Source organism: Nicotiana tabacum, chromosome 18 (assembly GCF_000715075.1).
Source record: "Nicotiana tabacum cultivar K326 chromosome 18, ASM71507v2, whole genome shotgun sequence".
In the NCBI taxonomy this organism is placed as follows: Eukaryota; Viridiplantae; Streptophyta; class Magnoliopsida; order Solanales; family Solanaceae; genus Nicotiana; species Nicotiana tabacum.
This window is the reverse complement of record NC_134097.1, coordinates 136,347,681-136,356,492: the sequence shown is the minus strand read 5'-3', so window position 1 is coordinate 136,356,492 and position 8,812 is coordinate 136,347,681.

The window sequence follows — 8,812 nt, the reverse complement described above, 5'->3', positions numbered from 1 at the left end:
AAATTCCTTTTTAGCCAAGCATATGTAGGCAACCTCGGAAGCAGGGCGCGGTCAAATCTTTCAAAAATGCTTCCAACAGAATATTCAAACGGGCAAAAATCGCTCGTATTCACTCACTTTATCTTTGCACGAAAACTTTTCGTGTTTTCGGGCAAAAAGGGGCAGTTGTGAGCACGTGATTTTTGCCCTATATGAATTACTCTCATAAATTCAAAAAAAAATAACTTCTTTTCATTATTTGGAATTTTGAGGATTTTTTGCATTTTCTGATAATTGTTTGCATTTGTCTATGCATTTTTATTTTTTTTAATTAGTGAAAACTACAAAAACATACACTGCATTGGCATTTAGGATCTAATTTTGCATTCTTGAATTAATTGATAATTTAGTATTTTATAAAAAATGAAAGAAAAAATCACAAAATAGTTATTTTTGCACTTTTAATTTTAATTTTTGAATTTTGATAGTTTTTCTTTAATTTGGCATTTAATTAGTGGTGGTGAGCATTATTTTGAGTTAGTTAATTCAATTTGATTAGGAATTAATTTAGGTTTTATTTTTAATTCTTAATTTGATTTTAAAAAGAAATTAGAAAAAAAAAAGAAAAAATCTAAAGAAAAGGAAAATTAAAAGAAGTTGGATTTATTAAGAGAAGACCCTGATTTGGGCCATTTTTATTCAAAATTCCTCAGGCCCAAACAATCGTGCCTGAAACCCGTCCAAACCACCCGCAACCAGGCCCAAACCCGCGCCCCAACCCGGTCCAGCCCCACTTCCCAACCAAACGACGTCGTTTGTCTCCCCCGGATCCCAGCCGTTAATCTCCACTGATAAGACAGTTAGGAAGTAGCTTCCCCAGGCTATTTAAGTGTCCGAATAAACCTCTCCCCCCCTAACAGCCCCCTACCCCGTCTTGTCTCATTTCCCTCACAGAACCCTCACCGTCTCCGCTGTGAACCGCCGCCGGAAATCGTCTCCGCCGGCAGCGTGACTCCAATCGACCCCATATTTACATCACCGACTCTCCTCCTTCTCCTCTTTCTAAATCTCTAAATCCCCACTCTAGAATCCGAGTCTAGCCTCTCGAATCTTGCATCAAAGAGAGTGGCTGAAACCCTAACTCGTCCATTTAGCCCCAAATTTACACCCTAAAACTCCCGTCCCTTTCTCGTTCAGATTATCTAAACCACTGCCTTCGAATCACCCTAGAGCTCCTCGAATCTTAAATCTATGTCAAGCCCTAAAAATCCCAAAAACCTCGAATTTGGTATTCCAGTAAGGATTCAGGTCTAGTTCGACTTTATTCATGTGTTCTTGATAAGAACACATGATTAATGTCAAACTTGACCGGAAAATTTGAAGGTTCGAAGGTACCTGCATTTTTTACGGTCCAGGCCATGGTTAGGTATTTTATTCTTTACCTTTTGAGTTTTAATTTTTGCATGCATTTCCCTTCTCGTCTTCCTCTGTTTCTTTTGTTTGTGTTTCGATTTTTCTTCTGTTCTTCCGTTCTTGCAATCATGTCTGCATGTGTTTCTTTTTAGGTTAATTAGTATCTTTAGTTTTGTTTGATTCGACGTTTGTTTTGGGCCTTTGAAACCATAATTCATAGAGCCTAATGACGCCGGTTGGCTTCTTTCTTTTTCTTCTTCATCGAACCTTCTGTGAAGTTCCGAGTCGAATTTAGGCCCAAGAGAAAAGGATTAGCCCAGAATTTGAAGACTCAGGCCAACATGGACTTGGGTCGATTGGACCCATATTTTGTTTGGTTTTCTGAAGTAAAAAAATAGGGGTGTAGAGGGTAGTTTAGGGATTCTATGGTAGGTAATATTGTTGCAACAGATTAGGGAAGCTTTTAGGAAGCTGGCGTGGGTGGCTATCTTGAATTCTAAAATTTGACTAAGGGTACCTAAGCTAAAACAAAAATTATAAAAGGGGCAAAGTGTAAGCCGAGGCTGCCCTACTTTCTCGCCTAAAAAGGCATCATTTCTTGCCTTTCAAGGCAGACCCAAGAGCTGAGGAAACAATTTTCAAAAAATCACAAACGACTACAAATTGGATAAAAAGACTATTCCATTGAATTTTCTTCTGCAATTCTTGAGGTTTTGAGTGTTTGAAGCAACTTCTGATTTATCCGGGTTGGAAATAGATTGAATTTGGGTATTGAAAAGAGCTGGTTTAAATCTTCTATTTGATTTGCTGTTCTATTGGTCTTTCTGAGTAAATTTCACTATTTGATTGTTTGAATCTGGGGCTAACTTCTGTTGCTGCTATTGCTGATCTCTCACCTCTTGTGTCCTTTCATTTCCATGTATTTTTCTAGCACTATGGGGATCAATTGAATGTAATTCGAAGTTTGGATCTAAAAAATGTGATTAAACATGATGTTGTTTGTTATTGAAGTTCCAGCTCTCTTTCAATTTCCTGCATAGCTTATACTGCTAATTTTTTTTAGAAAGAATCTGACTATGTAAAATTATCAGTGAATAGGACGTAACTGAAATCTGTGATCAGTCAATTCCTGTTGGTTGTCTTTTAGTCTTGGTTTTAGTTTAGTCTTGGTTTATAATATGGGACAGATTATGGTTTATCTGTTTAGACTTCATGAATTTGAGCTTGTTGTTATGTATAAGAGGGACTTTTAAGGATATTTGCAAAGGGTACTTGTACGCAAAGATCAAGTCATATGATAGCTTAATTGAAATCAGTGTGTTATTTTGAATAGCTTTTTGATTTTAGGCAATGGTATATAGCTTCCCTTTGGAAACTAAATTAGTGAATGTCTGTTGTTTTCCGAGATTATGGAACCTGTTGGTAAGAATTGTGATAGTATTAGATGATAGAATGAATTGATGTTTGGATTGTAGCATCTGCATAAAAGTGACGATAGGTGTGTTCCCATCAGTAATTGTTTGATTTTCTTAAAGCAACATCATTTGTAAATTTGAATGCAAAATACTCGACGTCTTACGCTGTGTGGACTCGAACTGGGATCCCAATGTTTGCTGAGGCTGGTCCGTTTTCAATTTTGGCTCATCTCTTGAGCCCGATAATTTAAGGTGTTACTGCTGGGCTTTTCATATAGCAAGCTTGGACCAAAATGTGTAAAAATAGAGTTATTTGCTCAGTTAGTTTGATTTGTGCTAAATAAATTTAAACTCAGAAGTGAAAAAGCGTAGTTCATTTTATGTTTCACATAGCGTTAGTCGGTTAGCGTTTACTTGATTCTGCAGATTGTTTGGCTTTAAGTGTTGAACCTTATACCGGCCCAGCTAATGAATGTTTAACCTCTTGATTCAATATGAATATCTCCATGTCACTTGGTGTTTGTCAGTTCACTAAATCTTGGGTTCATCTTGGACCCAAGCCTGAAGAGGCTAACAAAGGGACTGTGTACTTTACACCATTTGGGTCTGTTTCGTCGAACCCAATCCTTGTTTAATTGTTGTTGAAACAACCCTTCATTAATAGTTGTCCATTCAACATAAGGCCCATTAGCTGATAAGCAAGTTCGCCTTTAGTAAAAGAGAAATATTAGAATTACATCAAGCATTTATTTAGTCAATTAATTGTGTTTTTAAAAGTAGATTGGTGGTGTGCTATATTAAGTAACACAAGTAGCTTATGGCCCTTCAAGGTTTAGTTTAAATTCTCGTTAAAAATTGGGATTGGCGCGAGCCGTGCCAAATATAATCTCAAAATGTGTGGCCCTCATTTAATTATTTCTTTTAAATCCTTAGAATTCGAGGTGTGTCATTTAGCAAATTTTCCATGGCCCTCGCAAAATTAAAAAACGAGTAGTTGCTTTAGGCGCGCAATCTTAAAATTACCTTCCTAAACTCGTGTGTGCATTTAATGTGACCCAAATCCTAATCTCAACAACATTGAATAAAATATGTTTCGGATTGCGGGTGCATTTCATGTGGCGCAGTTCAAAGACATGTTTTAGACGACATTGAAATCTTCTTTAAAATAATTAAAAGCGGTTTAAGGTTTAAAAGTGTACTAAAATCAGATAATAAGCCAATTTTAACAGTTGAGCGACCGTGCTAGAATCACAGAATCCGGGAGTGCCTAACATCTTCTCCCGGGTTAACAGAATTCCTTACCCGAATTTCTGTGTTCGCGGACTGTAATACAGAGTCAATCTTTTCCTCGATTCGGGATTGAGCCGGTAACTTGGGACACCATAAATTATCCCAAGTGGCGACTCTGAATTTTTAATAAAATGATCCCGTTTTGATTGTCACTTTAAGTGGGAAAAAACTCCCTTATATACAACTCTTTGAGGGTGTAGGTAAAAAAGTAGGTGTGACAGCTCTGGCGACTCTGCTGGGGATCGAACCCAGAATCTCTGGTTCAGGGTTCAAGAATTCGAGCTTAGAATAATTGTTATAGTTGGCTTTATCCATTATCTAATTTTGTTACATGATTTGGGCCTAATGTGCTAATTGATTGCTTTTACTGCTTTGATATTCCGTGAACTGTATATAAACTGTTGCGAAATCCCTCTTCTCTCTGAGTCTTCTAAATCATGAAGAAGTCTGCACTTCATGTGAATTCTTTTCTGTTAGAGTCATATTCCAAATTTAGAACGAGGTTCCGACAAGTTGCAAAGCCGGTGAAGCTTCTGAATTCCCGGTACGCTGCCCCCCTCAGCTCGAGCTGTCCGCTCGGGTAAGCCAATTCTAGAACAAATAAACCCAGGTTTTTAAACCTATTATAACAATACCTCATGCTGGATCCCTACTAGGTACGTTTGTTTGCATCATTTGAATTTTGACTTTGGAGACTCAACACAGGGGTTGGGTCTGTCTAGGACAGGTGCACCCGAAATAAAAAGACCATCCTGATGCATCTTACTTGCTACTTGTGCATTTATTTGCTTCGGATTTGCATGCTGATCGGATTTTGAATAAAAAGGAGAGAATTTGGAAAAGAAAATAACAGTGTGAGGTAATTACCTGCGGTGAAAACCAATGTCCCTAAAGTATATTGAAACTCTACCAAAATTTTGAAAGAAGAGGGGAGTTTTGTGGATTTTAAAGAAAAATAGAAAAAATATATTTGTGTTTTTGGGAAAAGAAAAAGAAGTTGGGTTTCTTTTCTTAAAAATGTTTCTCGAACTACGCCAGTTTGATTCTCACAGGGTGTGAGATACGTAGGCAACTCCTATCGGATCCAACTTCCTTTTTTGCAAAAATAATACAAAAGAACAAAAATTTTATTTTAATTTGAAAATAATTAGGGTGATGCCATTCTTGTCAGAAATAGCCAATTGTCCCTAAAAGGGCACCGGAAGGCTGTTTTTGCAAGAACAACCACTTTTAGTCACTTTTAAAGGTTTTGGCTGGTTAGCCGACACAACCTTAAAATCTTCGTTTTCGAAGTGCTGAAAGGCCTTATTGGCGAAGACGGATATTTGTGTGAAAATTTCGGAAAAAAGATGGTCATTTTTCTTGAGTCAAAACGAGTCGTAGTTTCCTTTTAATTAAAATCACCTTAATAAATGTGCAGGATGAGCACAATTCAAAATGAACCTTTCTCAGACCGTGAAGAGATCCCTTTGGAGCTACATATGTGGTGGCATGATTTCGGGGAAGATAGAGAAAGGCTGTGACAAAAGCATTGGGTGGTCTTATCGGGATCTTGAAGGTTAAGCCAAGAAAAGACGTGATTGAGGCCTTGATACCATTCTGGGACCCAGCGCATTCACTTTGCTGATTTCGAGTTAACTCCTACAATAGAAGACATAGCAGACTATGCTGGTTTCGAAGGGAATCTTAGAAGTCAATACCCGATGGCGCCGAGAACAGTAACCCCTCATAAATTTTTGGACTTGTTAAGCATCAGTCGTGACATCAGAGACGGAAATTTGGCCAAAGGATTCTGTACCTTCTACTTTCTGTATCGACGTTACGGGAATCCCCGTGGCTTCGAAATGCCAGATACCGGTCTTACTCACGCAGGAAACCAAGACAAGTGGGAAGCTCGGAGAGGATTAGCTTTCATAGCAGCGTTCGTGGGTATTTTGGTTTGCCCTAGAAAAGACGGGAACATAGAGTTGGGACTTGTAGAGATAGCCAATTTTATGATGAAAAAGGCAAATGGGACTATAGTGCCGCTGATCTTGGTGGAAATTTACCGAGATCTGACCCATTGTCGAGAAGGAGGAAAGTTCTTTGAAGGGTGCAATATGCTGCTACAACTATGGATGGAGGAACACCTTTGCCACCATCCCGGATACTTAAATTGTGGTATGACTGGCCTTGAATGCATCGAAAAACATGAAAAGTGGGTAGAGGGTTATGAGTTCCCGGATGGTACGTAAGCATGGCATGCTCATTTGAGATCTCTGACTGCAAACAAGATCGAATGGTCGATCGGGTGGCTATCGATCAGTGAAGTAATCTATATGTCGGCTAAGACATGTTTTTTGTTGTTGATGGGTCTTCAGGGTATTCAGCCTTATGCTCCGCACAGAGTCCTACGTTAGTTAGGCAGATACCAGACCACCCTACACGATAAAGATTTGAGCCAGCAGATCATTGAGTTAGAGCCAAAAGTTACCTTCCCAGAAGAAAGAGTACATCAGATTTGGCATCAGTGCAGATTCTTAGGGCCTATACTCAAGTACGAGACCTATCCAGAGCCGAGGTAGAGCCTAGTTATACTGCTTGGTATGGTAAAAGGTCACGAGTTCAACATGAGCCCGAAAGTCCTGCAAAAAGATCCCATGTCCAACAGTTCATTGACGGAGCACAAGTGCAATGGGACTAGTTGGCCAAAGAAAACGAGTATAGGTTACCATAAGCAAGTTGGAAAAACAAGTCAGGGACCTTCATTTTGAAAATAGCTTGCAAGCCGCGGCGGACGAAGGAGAAAAGAAAAAGATAGCCATAGAAAATGAGGCCCTTCGAGCCCAGATTCAGAAAATGAAAATTGCGGCAGAAAACCCAGCCCGAGGTGCCAAATAATCACGTGCTACAGTATGCTACCATATGCTACAGTACCCGTATGATACAGTTATTGTATGCTACAGTGTCGTATGCTACAGTACTGAGCTACCAAATTGGTGGAGTCTACGTGAAGTTGCTGAAAAGGGGCTATTTACGCAAATCAAATTTCACTTTGGAACTGGGACGCTTTGGACTAGAGATACAACGTCGACATGGACTCACTTGGGCTGTTTTTACAATTACAAATTTTAGTAGGCATAATGTGATATCAATTTGAGTATTATGCTCAATTTTGATAGTACGTTACATTAGAGTGCAAAGTATATTTCCTTTCATTGAAGGAAGACAATGACAATTTCCTAATTATTGTATTTACTTTTCTATTTTTAATAAAAAAAACTAGCCCTAGGCGCTTTCCTAGCGGATTGAAAAAAATAAAAAACATAAGAGGTGCCAAATATGAGAAACTCATAGCTAACTTCAGGCAGAAAGTGAGTGACTATAGTTTTGATTTGAACAAACCAGAAAATGAACTAGCCAAGGCTCGAAAACAGTTGGCTAAAAATACGGATGAACGAGCACGCCTGGTAAACAGTTGAAAGAAAAGTACGATGATGAGGTCGCGGGATTAAAGAAAAGGGTTATCTCCATGGAAAACAAAATGATCAAACAGGCTAAAGACTTCAAAGTTGAAAGAGAGCATTGTTACACAGCATTGGCAAATTAGAAATAGATTTGCAACAACTTCAGGAGCAGAATCAAGTGGCCGAGCAAACTTTGGAGGCCAGGGCCCAGCAGATTAAGCGTTTGCTACAAGAAAAAGGTGTCATAAGAGAGAGAATTAGAAACATCGCTGATTACATCGTTATGAAGTACCAAGTCTGTGAGGATATGACTCGCACTACCTTCTTCGCGGTAGTGATGACATTCGTTAAGCAGATAATAAGTGACTTGGACCGACTTCAAAGGGATCTTGCATATAGGCCCGCGGCGAGACTGAATGATGTCCCGCGGGCACCAGGAGCATTGATGTATTCATGATTTTTCATTTGAGTCTATATTTCCTTGGAGTCTATCAGTTGTGTTGAGTCTGTATTTTCTTTCTGCTGGAGTCTGTCATTTGTTGTTCAGTCTGCATTTTCTTCTGTCGGAGTATGATAGTTTATTTTTTGGAGTCTGTATTTCATCTTTTCATAAGCGTCTGTTAGTTTCTCTTAGAGTCTGTTAGTGTTGAGTCATTGTAATCAAAGCGTTTGCTTTTTATGAAATTGAAAATCCCAAAAATTATTTTATTATTTACTTTCGTATTTATTGCCCAGAACTACGCTCGGTCTGATTCATGCGGGGTCATGATATATAGGCAATCTCCATAGGATTCGACCATAACCAAAAGAGAAAGAAAGGAGGAAAAAAAAGAGGAAAAAACAAGAGAAAAAAAAAAGAATAAAAAGAAAAGAGAGAAAATAAGAGAAAGAAGCAATGGCAAAACAAGAGGGAAATGAGAGGATAAAAACAAAGAAAAGCAAAGGCCATAATGGAAAAAGAGAATAAAGAGAAGGAATTTGCAAATGGAAAAGCCGGGATGACGCAAGCAGCCGATCAAATGCGTGATAGAAACAGTTAACTACTTAGGTGCATTCATTCCCCAAAATGTGGTTACCAATCTGTTTAAATCCTAATCGCTAACAAGATTGTTGTTGATGTATTGAGTTCAGGAAGGTGGTTAGTTGATTGACATTCTGGCAAATCACTCATACAACACCCGATCAAAAGACAGGCTGAATATGGCCAACCAAGAACCGGAGACAAGTATTGTTGACCCGTCAAAAGAGGTGGAAGAACTGGATGTTAAT